This window comes from Gymnoscopelus braueri (assembly GCF_963280865.1).
Source record: "Gymnoscopelus braueri genome assembly, chromosome: 12".
Classification (NCBI taxonomy): Eukaryota; Metazoa; Chordata; class Actinopteri; order Myctophiformes; family Myctophidae; genus Gymnoscopelus; species Gymnoscopelus braueri.
Genome location: NC_137614.1, coordinates 1,174,974 through 1,186,693, shown reverse-complemented (window position 1 = coordinate 1,186,693; position 11,720 = coordinate 1,174,974).

Here is an 11,720-nt window from a genome sequence, read left to right as displayed (position 1 = left end):
TTGTAGACCAGGCCCATAGCAAGTTGCCGTACTCTGTCCTCAGCCCTGAGCCATCCAACCCTAGCAAAGTGAGCAGGGGTTAGATGGGTTGTATGATTGAGGCCAAGAGGCCAATTACGTTAGCTTTATATTATACTGTGCTGCACAACAGTGTCATGCAAAACTAGTGAAAGTAGCTGATCTACAAGCTCAAATACGATACGATACGATACGATAATACTTTATTGTCAGTTCACACTGAAATTTGTCTTGCGACCCAGCAGCCATGTATGCAACAATAAACAATAAACAGTACACACATTTGACATGACACAAGAAAACAAAACAAAACAAAATACATACATGAAGACATACAAAGACAAGAGCAATGTCCACCTCTCAGCCTACCCCAAGCCTACAACTCCTGATTAAGCCTCAATGTCGTCTGATGGACAAAGGACCTCTTCAGTTTGACCTTATTGTATGTAGGAACACTGTATATCCTTCCTGAAGGCAGCAACCTATATTCTCCATACAAAGCATGGCTAGTGTTTTGTTGAGGGAATCAGACCCTGGGTCAGTAATCACCCAGACTCCCCACCGGAACCCCTTCGAGATGTGCTATAGTCTCTCCGGTTACCGGAATTTTAACCTTACTCCTATTTATCGCTTTATCTAGAATGGATAAACTCTGTCTCTTGAGTTCAACCTAGAGGATCTATTCTCGGTAGATTACAAGTGGTTTCCGACAATGACTAGACTCAGACTTGGACTAAACATTGCTCAGAACTCAGGCATAAATCTAGAATTAGATTTAATAAACACTCAGTGATCGGAGACCAATACTATTGCCTAGGCGTCTTTCACCAGCAGCTACGGGACACAACTGCTGTCGTATCTGCGTGTGCTTCAACATCAACTGTACAGACCTAATTTCACTCTTGGCTCTGTGTTATCACTAAGCGGCTGGTGCCAAGTGATCTCTCGTGAGCGGCGCTCTGTATCCTGCTTGTATAGGATATAAATGAGAGCCACTCGTTGAGAGATGGACTGGATGCGCCAACCGTCTTACTCAGTAATAAACAACAAATAGATATCTCCACTAGGGAAATATCGTGAGAATGAAACCTAAAGCCGTGGACAGGGCCTGTCCCAACCAGTGTCAGTTTAGAGAGAAACTCTCAAACACAGGCTGGCTCCTATTATTAATGTAATAATTTGTGTTACCAAGCTTACCACAGAAATACAGGAAAAGGACAGAAACCCAGGATATCTTTCTCAGCTAATGAGGCATTGGGGAGGCAGTCGTCGCACAAGAATGAAGTTCAATAAAAAGTATTTATTAAGAAGTGAGTTACAAATATAGAGTAGTAAAGTATTCAAAAGATAAGAGGCCACGAGGTGGCTGTTAGCTGTATATGACAACAGATGTCGTAGATGCAAAAGTCCAGGAAGAGTGTGCCCGTACCTGGGCGCTCGGGGGTTAAATACATCAAACCCTTGTGGCAGTATACTGTCAGTACATAGCATCCTCCGCCCCTCCCTCCTGCTCAACTCCCAACCCTTGAAGCACGTACACATGTTCCCATAGTGACGCATAACAGCTGCAGCCGGTGCGTGACCTTGAGCGTCTAGTATTTTATCAGTTTTACCTAGACAGTGCATGAGAAACATTTCTAGCAGAAAACACATTTATAGCTGAGTCATATAGTGCTAGCATTTCTCTGAAGGGCTAACAACTAGCTAAGCATTGTTTTACATGTGGCAATAATCCCTAGTAATAGGGACCTTGCTGGCCTCTTGGATCGGGTTGGTATTGGGCAGGGGGCGCCCCATAGAATCCTGTGTTAGGATGAGGGCTGGGGTAGGGTCCCTGGTGAGGTCCCCTCGGTGCATATGGATGGGGGTAGGTCGGCGGACCCCCCCCTGGTGTAGGAACAGCGTTGTATGGTTGATTCCAATTGTTCCATTGCTCGCCGCCTGCAGGCCACCCATTGGCTGGTGCCCTCGCAGCACGGTTCTGCTTCAGCTTCTCTCTCTTCTTCTTTCCGGCTGACACGGCTGGTGCTTGGGGCGGCGGCCTCACAGGAGCTCGGGGTCTAGGGGTCACATTGGTGGCTTGGCCCTCGCTCTCAACACCCCCTCTGACCTCTGGATCTCCAGCTCTCCTCTCACGGCGGCCTTTCCTCGTGACTCGGACCCCAGTGAAGTATTGCATCTTCTCTGGTTCTGCACATGGGCCCAGTACGGCAACTTCGTGGAACAGTTCGTCGTGACCCTGGGCTTCGTCGATGCAGGCCCACAGCATGTTTTGCCATCCAGTCATGCTCTGGTCAGGTCGGACGACTTGGTAGATGGTGACTCTGGCCGGGAGCGTAGAACCCCATCCGTCCCCAAGGAGATGATTGGTGATGCGTGACAGTAGTTCGGAAACTTCCTCAAAACGTGCCTTAGCATGCCATCCCATAGGGTGGTAGGGCTCTCTAGTAGGCCTCCTCCCAGATTGGATTCCCATGATATTGATCCAATTTTTTGGATCACGCAGTTTTAAGTCAGACATCCGTTCCCCAGCAAGGTCAAGCAGATTCAGCCGGGCCATGCGACTGGCCAAACCTCTGGTCTCGGTCACTGACTCCCAGGTGGAAGTCATCTGGCCTGAGCTTCTCCCGCCCATCTGGGTAGAGGAGGGTATGGGACCCCCAACGGGTCTGGGGGTCTCTTGAGGAGACACCCCTGGAGTTCGCCAGACCCCGGCAGTCTCAACCAGACCAGTCGTGACACGGGTCTCAGTCGGGGTTGCCAGGGTCTGGTCTTCAGACAGAAAAACAGTAATCTGGGCGTCTGTCATATGACCAGAAGGCCCTGCTGTATCTCCTGTCATTTCGACGTCGTTTGCCTGGAAGAGAGACATATTGGCACTTTTACCTCGGAGAGTCAACCTCGGAGTGTGTAAGAGCCCTACCCATCCTTGCTTATCAAGGGTGACTTCTCTCTTCAGGGAGTTGTGACGTAACTTACAGTAAGAATTCATCCTCCCCTTCGAGGGGAGGCTTGATTTTTCCTACTACAGATTGGCCCACTGCCTTCAAGGTCTCGCCCACTAATGGAAGGAGGCCAATTTTATGCAGAATTGAGACAAAGATAACAAATCCCACAGCCAACATTACTGGAACCCCCCACTTGAGGATCGTTGCTATGGTAACCCAGGCTGTCTGAATGAGAGATGTAACTTGAGTGTATATCTCAGAGGCTCCTTCTATGATAGAATTCCCCAAATCCTTGGCAGCGCTACCGGTAGCTGCTGCTAAGATTATCATGGTAGCTGTGAAATCACTATAATTCCACCGGTCCCTTGGAGATCTATCCTGTGAACAATTCCCCTCGCTGAGGTTCCAGCCATGAGTTATAGGCCAGACCCCCTCAAGAGAGAATTGCTTAGTGGTCCATCCTTCGCCAGGAGCCGTGACCGAACCCCCCTCCTGGAGGTAGGAGGAAGGGCCCTGCCAGGGAGATTGGTAATCGAAGGTGGCTCTGGCACACTGTCCAGTGATTGCAGCATACTTATTGTAACTATTGCAATCATATAATTGTTTTTCTCGCCTAGTCCGATCTCGGTCATTGCAAAATCGGGAATTAGCATAGCTCCATCTATTCAGAAGGTACGCTGAAGGCGGGAAAAAGTAGGGGTACCCCTTCACGTAGACCTCCTCATTGATATTCATTGAGTTTCCACATTTTAGGGTCCTTCCTTGCCAATTAACCGTTGCCAAGCGCTTACCCAAAGGGCCGGCAGGTGAAGTGCGGTGACAGTTAAGCACCACTAATGGGGCTCCTATATTACGAGGGTAGTTGGGATCTAGGTACTCTGTGCCTAGATCTCCATGTACAGCCCTCCACCTCTTTCCATCTAAAGGCGTCGCAGCTATAGGAGCGTCATACCAGTGCATGTTAGCCCAAGCCCCCGGCTGGGGGGGTGGATTACGCGCAACGTAGTACCAATCCAGAATTTTGTCCATACTTTGGCCAAAAGTCTGTGTTATGCCTAGTGGCTGTGTTCCCCAGGTCACCCAGGTCTGGTTATTGACGTGGGTTATTCTCCTAGTGGATACCAGATCCACCATCGCGGATGTGGCTTCGTCCACATGGGTTTGGGGAAACGAATCTACCTGGTAGCACCACATCCAGTTTTCCTTAGTGCAATATTGCTTCCCCGGATACCCATAGGTGGTGTCCGGGTAGTCACCCAACTCCGCACCTGTCGCCCCAAAAGAGGGCTCCAGGCCCCACCTTACTTTGTAACCATCTTTCGTCTTCCTGGTTAAAAGCAAGGGTGGGGGGATATCCAGTTCCCCTGGGGAATCATGGATTGGGTTTAATGACTTATGTAATTTAGGTGGGAGAACCTTTTTGCTTTCGCGGTTAGGGCCGTGATTTTCCAGTAGTTCCTCCAGAGTATTCCCCCTCACCGTAGTTGGGGGCACTATGTCTCTAGCCATCTTGCCTAGAGACACCCGCAACATCCCGGGGAGGGAGGGCTTCTCCTTGGAGATTACTCTTTCGGTAGATAACTGGAGACCCGTGACCATTGCTGCGAATTGTTGATGTAGGAACATGACTAGCTTGTCGTCCTCTGACTTGCGGCTTTTATGCCAACAGTGCTGTATTAGCAGTGTCTCGTCATGGGTTAGCCCCAGACCCGCATAATAGCCCCAATCGTTTAGTGCATTTCCGTCCCTATTCAACGTCATTCTATACCTCCTTAATCGATCTCTAAAATTGAATCGACAGGAGGCCGGTTCTCCTATTGTGCCATTTCCGCCAAGTTGGATCCCCATAGTCCGGGCCTCACGGCACATAGGGACCAAGGTTCCTTCCTCGCGGATCGCCTTTTTGAGAAACGTGGTTTTATCCAGGTCTCTCCATGGCCTATCTGTTTCATTCAGGCCTCCCTCCACGCAGTGCAAGAGAGCATCCATCACTCGGGTCCCAAAGGAGCCGGTGAGTTTGCTTACTTGCTCTGGGTCGAGAACGGGAGCTTCGAATGTGTACAGAGTGTGGCCTCCGGCCAAGGTTTCTCTAAGAATCCATGGCAAGCCAGGTGGGTAGGCTCGGTATCCTCCGGGTCCTGGCTTCTTTTTAGCAAGGACCCAAGGATACCACTTCTTGACCGGAGATAAAGAGAACCCTGAGGCTAGCTTTTCCCGGGCCAATTGTTTTGAACCATGTTTTACCAGAGGTGCAGCCATCAAAGGAATAGCTATTGGCGTATCCCTCTGAGGATTTTCTAGAATATCTAGCATATTTAGAACCTCCATAAGGTTTGCCATTTCCTTTAAGAAAGCTTCTAGCTCTCTTTTCTCACTAATGGGCCATCTCGTCACAGTAGTTACAACATGCACCTCCACTGTTACAGGGTTCAATACTGACACAAATTTGCGACCGTTTTCCAATTTCACTGCCTTAGTCTGATTGACTTGGGTCAGAGAACAATTGGACACTTCCTCCCAAGGTTCCCACTTTGGGTCCCCCTCATAGCGGAAGCGTGTTGTCACAGTCACACAAGCATATGTGGTTCGGGGCCCTTCTACTGTTCTCAGCTTCTGGACCACCTCTCCACGTAGCCTGTTTACACTGATTGAGTCTATTTCGTAGTCTAACAATCCTTTTACTTCCTCCTCCCTTTGCTCCGTTAGCTCGGGCCATGTAAGGTGCGAGTTACAGTGCTCGGGATTCATGACGTGACAGTCGATGTCATTCTCCATAAGAGAACACTGGGGTGGTGGCCCTAGCTTTGTTAAGTCCAAAGGAGGGCCTCCATTCTCAGCGTTTTGGAATGACTTCCACAACTCCCAGTGTGTCTGGGGGTTATTCTGTCTCATGCATGGCAGTGGACTTACTATTGTAAGGACACCCAGTACCCCCCCTTCCCTGTTATTCAGGGTAGGGGGAAACTCATATTCCCATTGCACCCGTGTCTGGGGGTGCGACAGGGCCCTTATGAGTCCTAAAGTCACCACCAGAGCCATAGCCGTGAAAGTGACTTTTACTAATAGTTTGGCTGTCATTCGGGTGATACTGATTTTTCGGGGAATTTCTGGAGGAGTAATACCTGTCCTGGGGCCCAGGAAAGTTTCTCTAAAGATTGTATCATCTCCTCCGTCATTCCCCTCATCAGCGCGGTCAGTCATCCTGGCACTCCCCCTCCCCTTGTCACCGCTGGAGACCTGCGGGGAGAAGGGTCACAGTCAAGACTACCTTAAGAGGTTCCCGCATCCTTTCTATCACTCACGAAAGTCCTTATGGCCCTGCGCCGTAAGGACAGAAAAGAAGGACTGCGCCATAGTCCTCCTCTCTCAGTCCCCTCCACCCATCCATCAGGCTGCACCTGTCTTTCCCCTAAGGGGACCGCAAATGAAACCCGTGGCAGTTTAGGTGTAAGGGTCCTATCGGGCACGGGAATAACTCCGAACCCAAATGAGATCACATTACCTTCAGGGTCCACGTCCACTGACACGGTTGCCCTGACCCACTGGTATCCTTCCTTTTCAGGGTGTTTACCATGGGTTATACAGGAGCCTAATGACAGCCCGGCAGCCTCAGAACCGAAGGGGGCCGGGCCATCGTTTGCGAGGATTTCCCATACCAGACTCTCTCTGGTCAGGTTCTTCCTCATATAGATAGTGTGTTCAGTGTACCAGTCCCAGTGAGATAGACTATAACTATCGTCTTGGTACGGCACACGCTCACACGGTACGCTTAATGCAGTACGAGCCCCCAGCATGCATTTTATTAATGCCTGTATGCTCAGTACCACTGCTTTGCCCACCATCTTTTCAGCAGATTTGCCCTTGGGGTCGGCCCCCAGGACCATCCGCCGTGATGGAGTGTCGGCGATGCATATGGTCTCTCGGCCCTTTTTCCAATGGGTGCGAGAGGAACGGGAAGGCACAGGAATGGGATAACACCAGTTGATAGACTTCTCCAGGTCAGACAGGGTCAGGAGGTGTAAATCCTCCGTACTCCCTTTGAACTGGATCCCAGCCTTATTGGCCAGGGCCTTTCGAACCGGGGTCATCCCACTCTGCAGGTAACCTTTTCCCGTTGTAATACAAACGCCAGAGTTGACCTTTGCGCCCTTATGCAGGGGGCATGGGAACAACTCATCTCCCGTCCAAGCGCACTGGCACTTGTTGGCCCATGATTTACTCATGGGCGGATAACTCGCCAGTACTATTCTGCCACACCAGTTAACGTAACACGTGCCACAGAGTAGGATACGACAGCCCCTAGGGCCTTCTCTAGGGCCTAGGTCAATAGTCGCATCCTCCCTCATACTCAGCTGTGTCACCCACCCTGGCGGAACTGCAGCTGGCTTGCATTTACCCTGCCCCGCCCAACGCTGTGCTGCAACTATCACGTCGCACACTGCGCACAGGCAGGGGGAGTGTCTCCACAGCCACTCTATGGGCTTCTTGTCAAAACCTATTATTGGCAAGAACCCACCCTTCGCCTCCTTAGCCGTCCCCATGCCTCTCCCTAGCCAGATATCCTTTTCGTTGGTGCCTGGAGACATAACAAAGAGTGCCCGCTTGTTGGCACACTCCAAAGCAAAAGGTAGGGACCTCTGGGTCTCAACCTTATTCTCTGCTTTAGAATGCTTCGACGCCATAGTACTAAATCACTGAGTTTTGCAAATCTGCTTAGTATTAACTACACCAAATTCCTGTAATACCAACCTGTGTGGACTCAACACCTCTAACACAGTGTCACGTCCCTCACTCTACAGCTTAGGATTTCGTCCCTCAGGTCTGCGGCACACCCACACTTCTTCACCTACGGAAAAGAGAGGAGGAGAGGGGTCAGTGCCTGGCACGTACCTCTTCAACTCTCTTCCTAGGTTTACAGTGTCGTGTAACCTGAGGAGAGGGAGGGGTTCGTCCTATGTACTCTCCACCCCCTCACGCACGCGAAATCCTTGACCTCCCGCACTGTGCGTTTGGCCACACCATTGGTACTAGCTAGATAGGGTACTGACCAGAGAGCCTGGATTCCCCTATCTTCCAATACCTTGGTTACTGGTTCGGCTTTGAAGTAGGTTGCATTGTTCATCTGGAGGGATTCCATTTCTGGTCCCTCCTTCAGTACGCTGCATAATATGATAGCTACTTGCAAGCCAGTAGGTGCAAACATAGGAAGCACCTTTATTAAACCTGAATAATGATTTCATCATCCGGTTTTTGCTAAGGCCAAGAGTTATTTTGGGGCCAATAAAGGCGCCAAACCAGGCTTAGCCACTATCCCTTCAATCCCATGCTTTCCAGCAGTGGGCATGAAAGAGTGACATGCACATATACACATATCCACATATATATATACACACACACACACACATATATCATACGGGCATATAGCTGGTATATTAGCATGCAATGTGACTTCAGCTCCTGTGTCTACGAGGTGTTCTTCCCCGTCAATACTACAGAGGAGCGTTCAGTCTTTCTCAGTAGTATTCATTTCCAGTGCCACTGATAGAGGCCTGTATTCTGAATCTATCGAGATAATGGTATTTACTCTTGCTCTTGGACTGGAGCTTTCCGAGCAACACGCTTGGCGCGATGCGCTTCCTGCTCCTCCTTTGAGAGTTTCCCCCATACCTCCTTCCCGAGGTAGGGTACCAATGGTTTTCGGCCTGTGGTCCGGGGTTCTCCCTGGGACTTCGGGCTCTGGGCTTTCGGGGTGGGGCTCCGAGGCTTCCCCCCCTTGTTCCCGTTTTTTGGCTGAGAGGTGTTTTTCTCTCTGGCCTTTCTTTCCCCCCGGGGTGGCGGTTCGTTTGGGGAACCTGTAGCCCGGGGTTCTGTCACCTTTGAGGTTTTCCTTTGATCCAAGCGCTGTTGCATTGCTAGTGCATGGCGTCGATCCCGACCGATAACCTCATTAGTGAGTTGTTCTTGCCCTTCACTAGGGAAGGCTTCATTGCAGCCCGGTGGGGGGCCTACAACGGTAGCATTTGGGCATTTTACAATGCCCAAATGGAAATGCCTCAATGCATCAGTAATATGTGACAGGGCAGGAAAGGCTTGGAGAGGATCGCTATGATCGTCCCCTTCTTCCTCGTCTGATGAGGAGGAAAAATCCTCATTACTCGCTCCCTCTGTGGGAGTGGGACTTGAGGTTGCCATATCCTTTTAGCTAGGTTGGATTTTGCTAATCTTTCGCATAAGTAATATTATCTCTAACTCTTATCTCGTGGCTTTCGAGCAGTTATGCTGGTCCTTCACAGAGATGTTTTTACCACCTGTGGCTGCTGGTTGCGCATACCAGCCTCTGTTTCACCCTGTTAGGAGGGATACGCTAGCGGATACAGCCTCCGGTACAAGTTAGCTCTATGCTCACAAATTAGAGTAATAATAGCTATACTTCCTGAGTTCTGATATACGGCTTGTAACTCCTAGATAATGATGGACTCGTGCCCACCCAGGGACGCCATGTTGAGGGAATCAGACCCTGGGTCAGTAATCACCCAGACTCCCCACCGGAACCCCTTCGAGATGTGCTATAGTCTCTCCGGTTACCGGAATTTTAACCTTACTCCTATTTATCGCTTTATCTAGAATGGATAAACTCTGTCTCTTGAGTTCAACCTAGAGGATCTATTCTCGGTAGATTACAAGTGGTTTCCGACAATGACTAGACTCAGACTTGGACTAAACATTGCTCAGAACTCAGGCATAAATCTAGAATTAGATTTAATAAACACTCAGTGATCGGAGACCAATACTATTGCCTAGGCGTCTTTCACCAGCAGCTACGGGACACAACTGCTGTCGTATCTGCGTGTGCTTCAACATCAACTGTACAGACCTAATTTCACTCTTGGCTCTGTGTTATCACTAAGCGGCTGGTGCCAAGTGATCTCTCGTGAGCGGCGCTCTGTATCCTGCTTGTATAGGATATAAATGAGAGCCACTCGTTGAGAGATGGACTGGATGCGCCAACCGTCTTACTCAGTAATAAACAACAAATAGATATCTCCACTAGGGAAATATCGTGAGAATGAAACCTAAAGCCGTGGACAGGGCCTGTCCCAACCAGTGTCAGTTTAGAGAGAAACTCTCAAACACAGGCTGGCTCCTATTATTAATGTAATAATTTGTGTTACCAAGCTTACCACAGAAATACAGGAAAAGGACAGAAACCCAGGATATCTTTCTCAGCTAATGAGGCATTGGGGAGGCAGTCGTCGCACAAGAATGAAGTTCAATAAAAAGTATTTATTAAGAAGTGAGTTACAAATATAGAGTAGTAAAGTATTCAAAAGATAAGAGGCCACGAGGTGGCTGTTAGCTGTATATGACAACAGATGTCGTAGATGCAAAAGTCCAGGAAGAGTGTGCCCGTACCTGGGCGCTCGGGGGTTAAATACATCAAACCCTTGTGGCAGTATACTGTCAGTACATAGCATCCTCCGCCCCTCCCTCCTGCTCAACTCCCAACCCTTGAAGCACGTACACATGTTCCCATAGTGACGCATAACAGCTGCAGCCGGTGCGTGACCTTGAGCGTCTAGTATTTTATCAGTTTTACCTAGACAGTGCATGAGAAACATTTCTAGCAGAAAACACATTTATAGCTGAGTCATATAGTGCTAGCATTTCTCTGAAGGGCTAACAACTAGCTAAGCATTGTTTTACATGTGGCAATAATCCCTAGTAATAGGGACCTTGCTGGCCTCTTGGATCGGGTTGGTATTGGGCAGGGGGCGCCCCATAGAATCCTGTGTTAGGATGAGGGCTGGGGTAGGGTCCCTGGTGAGGTCCCCTCGGTGCATATGGATGGGGGTAGGTCGGCGGACCCCCCCCTGGTGTAGGAACAGCGTTGTATGGTTGATTCCAATTGTTCCATTGCTCGCCGCCTGCAGGCCACCCATTGGCTGGTGCCCTCGCAGCACGGTTCTGCTTCAGCTTCTCTCTCTTCTTCTTTCCGGCTGACACGGCTGGTGCTTGGGGCGGCGGCCTCACAGGAGCTCGGGGTCTAGGGGTCACATTGGTGGCTTGGCCCTCGCTCTCAACATGTTTGAAGTGATATTCCTTGCTAACCTTATCATACTGTCATTATACGTAGATGTATAGAGCCTCTGAAGTGCTTGTCCAACAATCTTTGAACACATGTTCAGTTGCTGCAGCAGTTGTGACTTTAAGGCTACAGACAGACATCCATACCAGGTGGTACTACAGTACTGAAGAACACTCATAATAACAGAAGTGAAAAACAAAAGAAGAATCTGTCTACTAGCACCAAAAGATCTCAGGCGGCGAAGGAAATAGACTCTTTGCTTTGTCTTCTTACCCACTGATTCAATCTGGTCTTTCCATGACAGAAGGTGGTCAATTACTACTCCTAGGTATGTATACGAACATACCTGGTTGATCTGTTCACTATGAATAGTAATGGGGGATCTGTGTATCTCTAGTGGGGCACCAAAAACAATCTCCTCTGTCTTTTTTGTGTTAATGATAAGAGCGTTGTTATCACTCCACTCCACCACCTTATTTACTCTGTGTTGGTGCAGTCCAGGATCACTGGAACTATCCAAAAGAGAAATCAAAACTGTATCATCAGAGTACTTTAGAATGTATTGGTCTGGTTTGTCAGTGCGACATTCAGACAGACATTCCTCAGTACGACAGCTGTCAGTATAAAGGGTGAAAAGTACAGCTGAGCTTACACAACCCTGGGGAGCA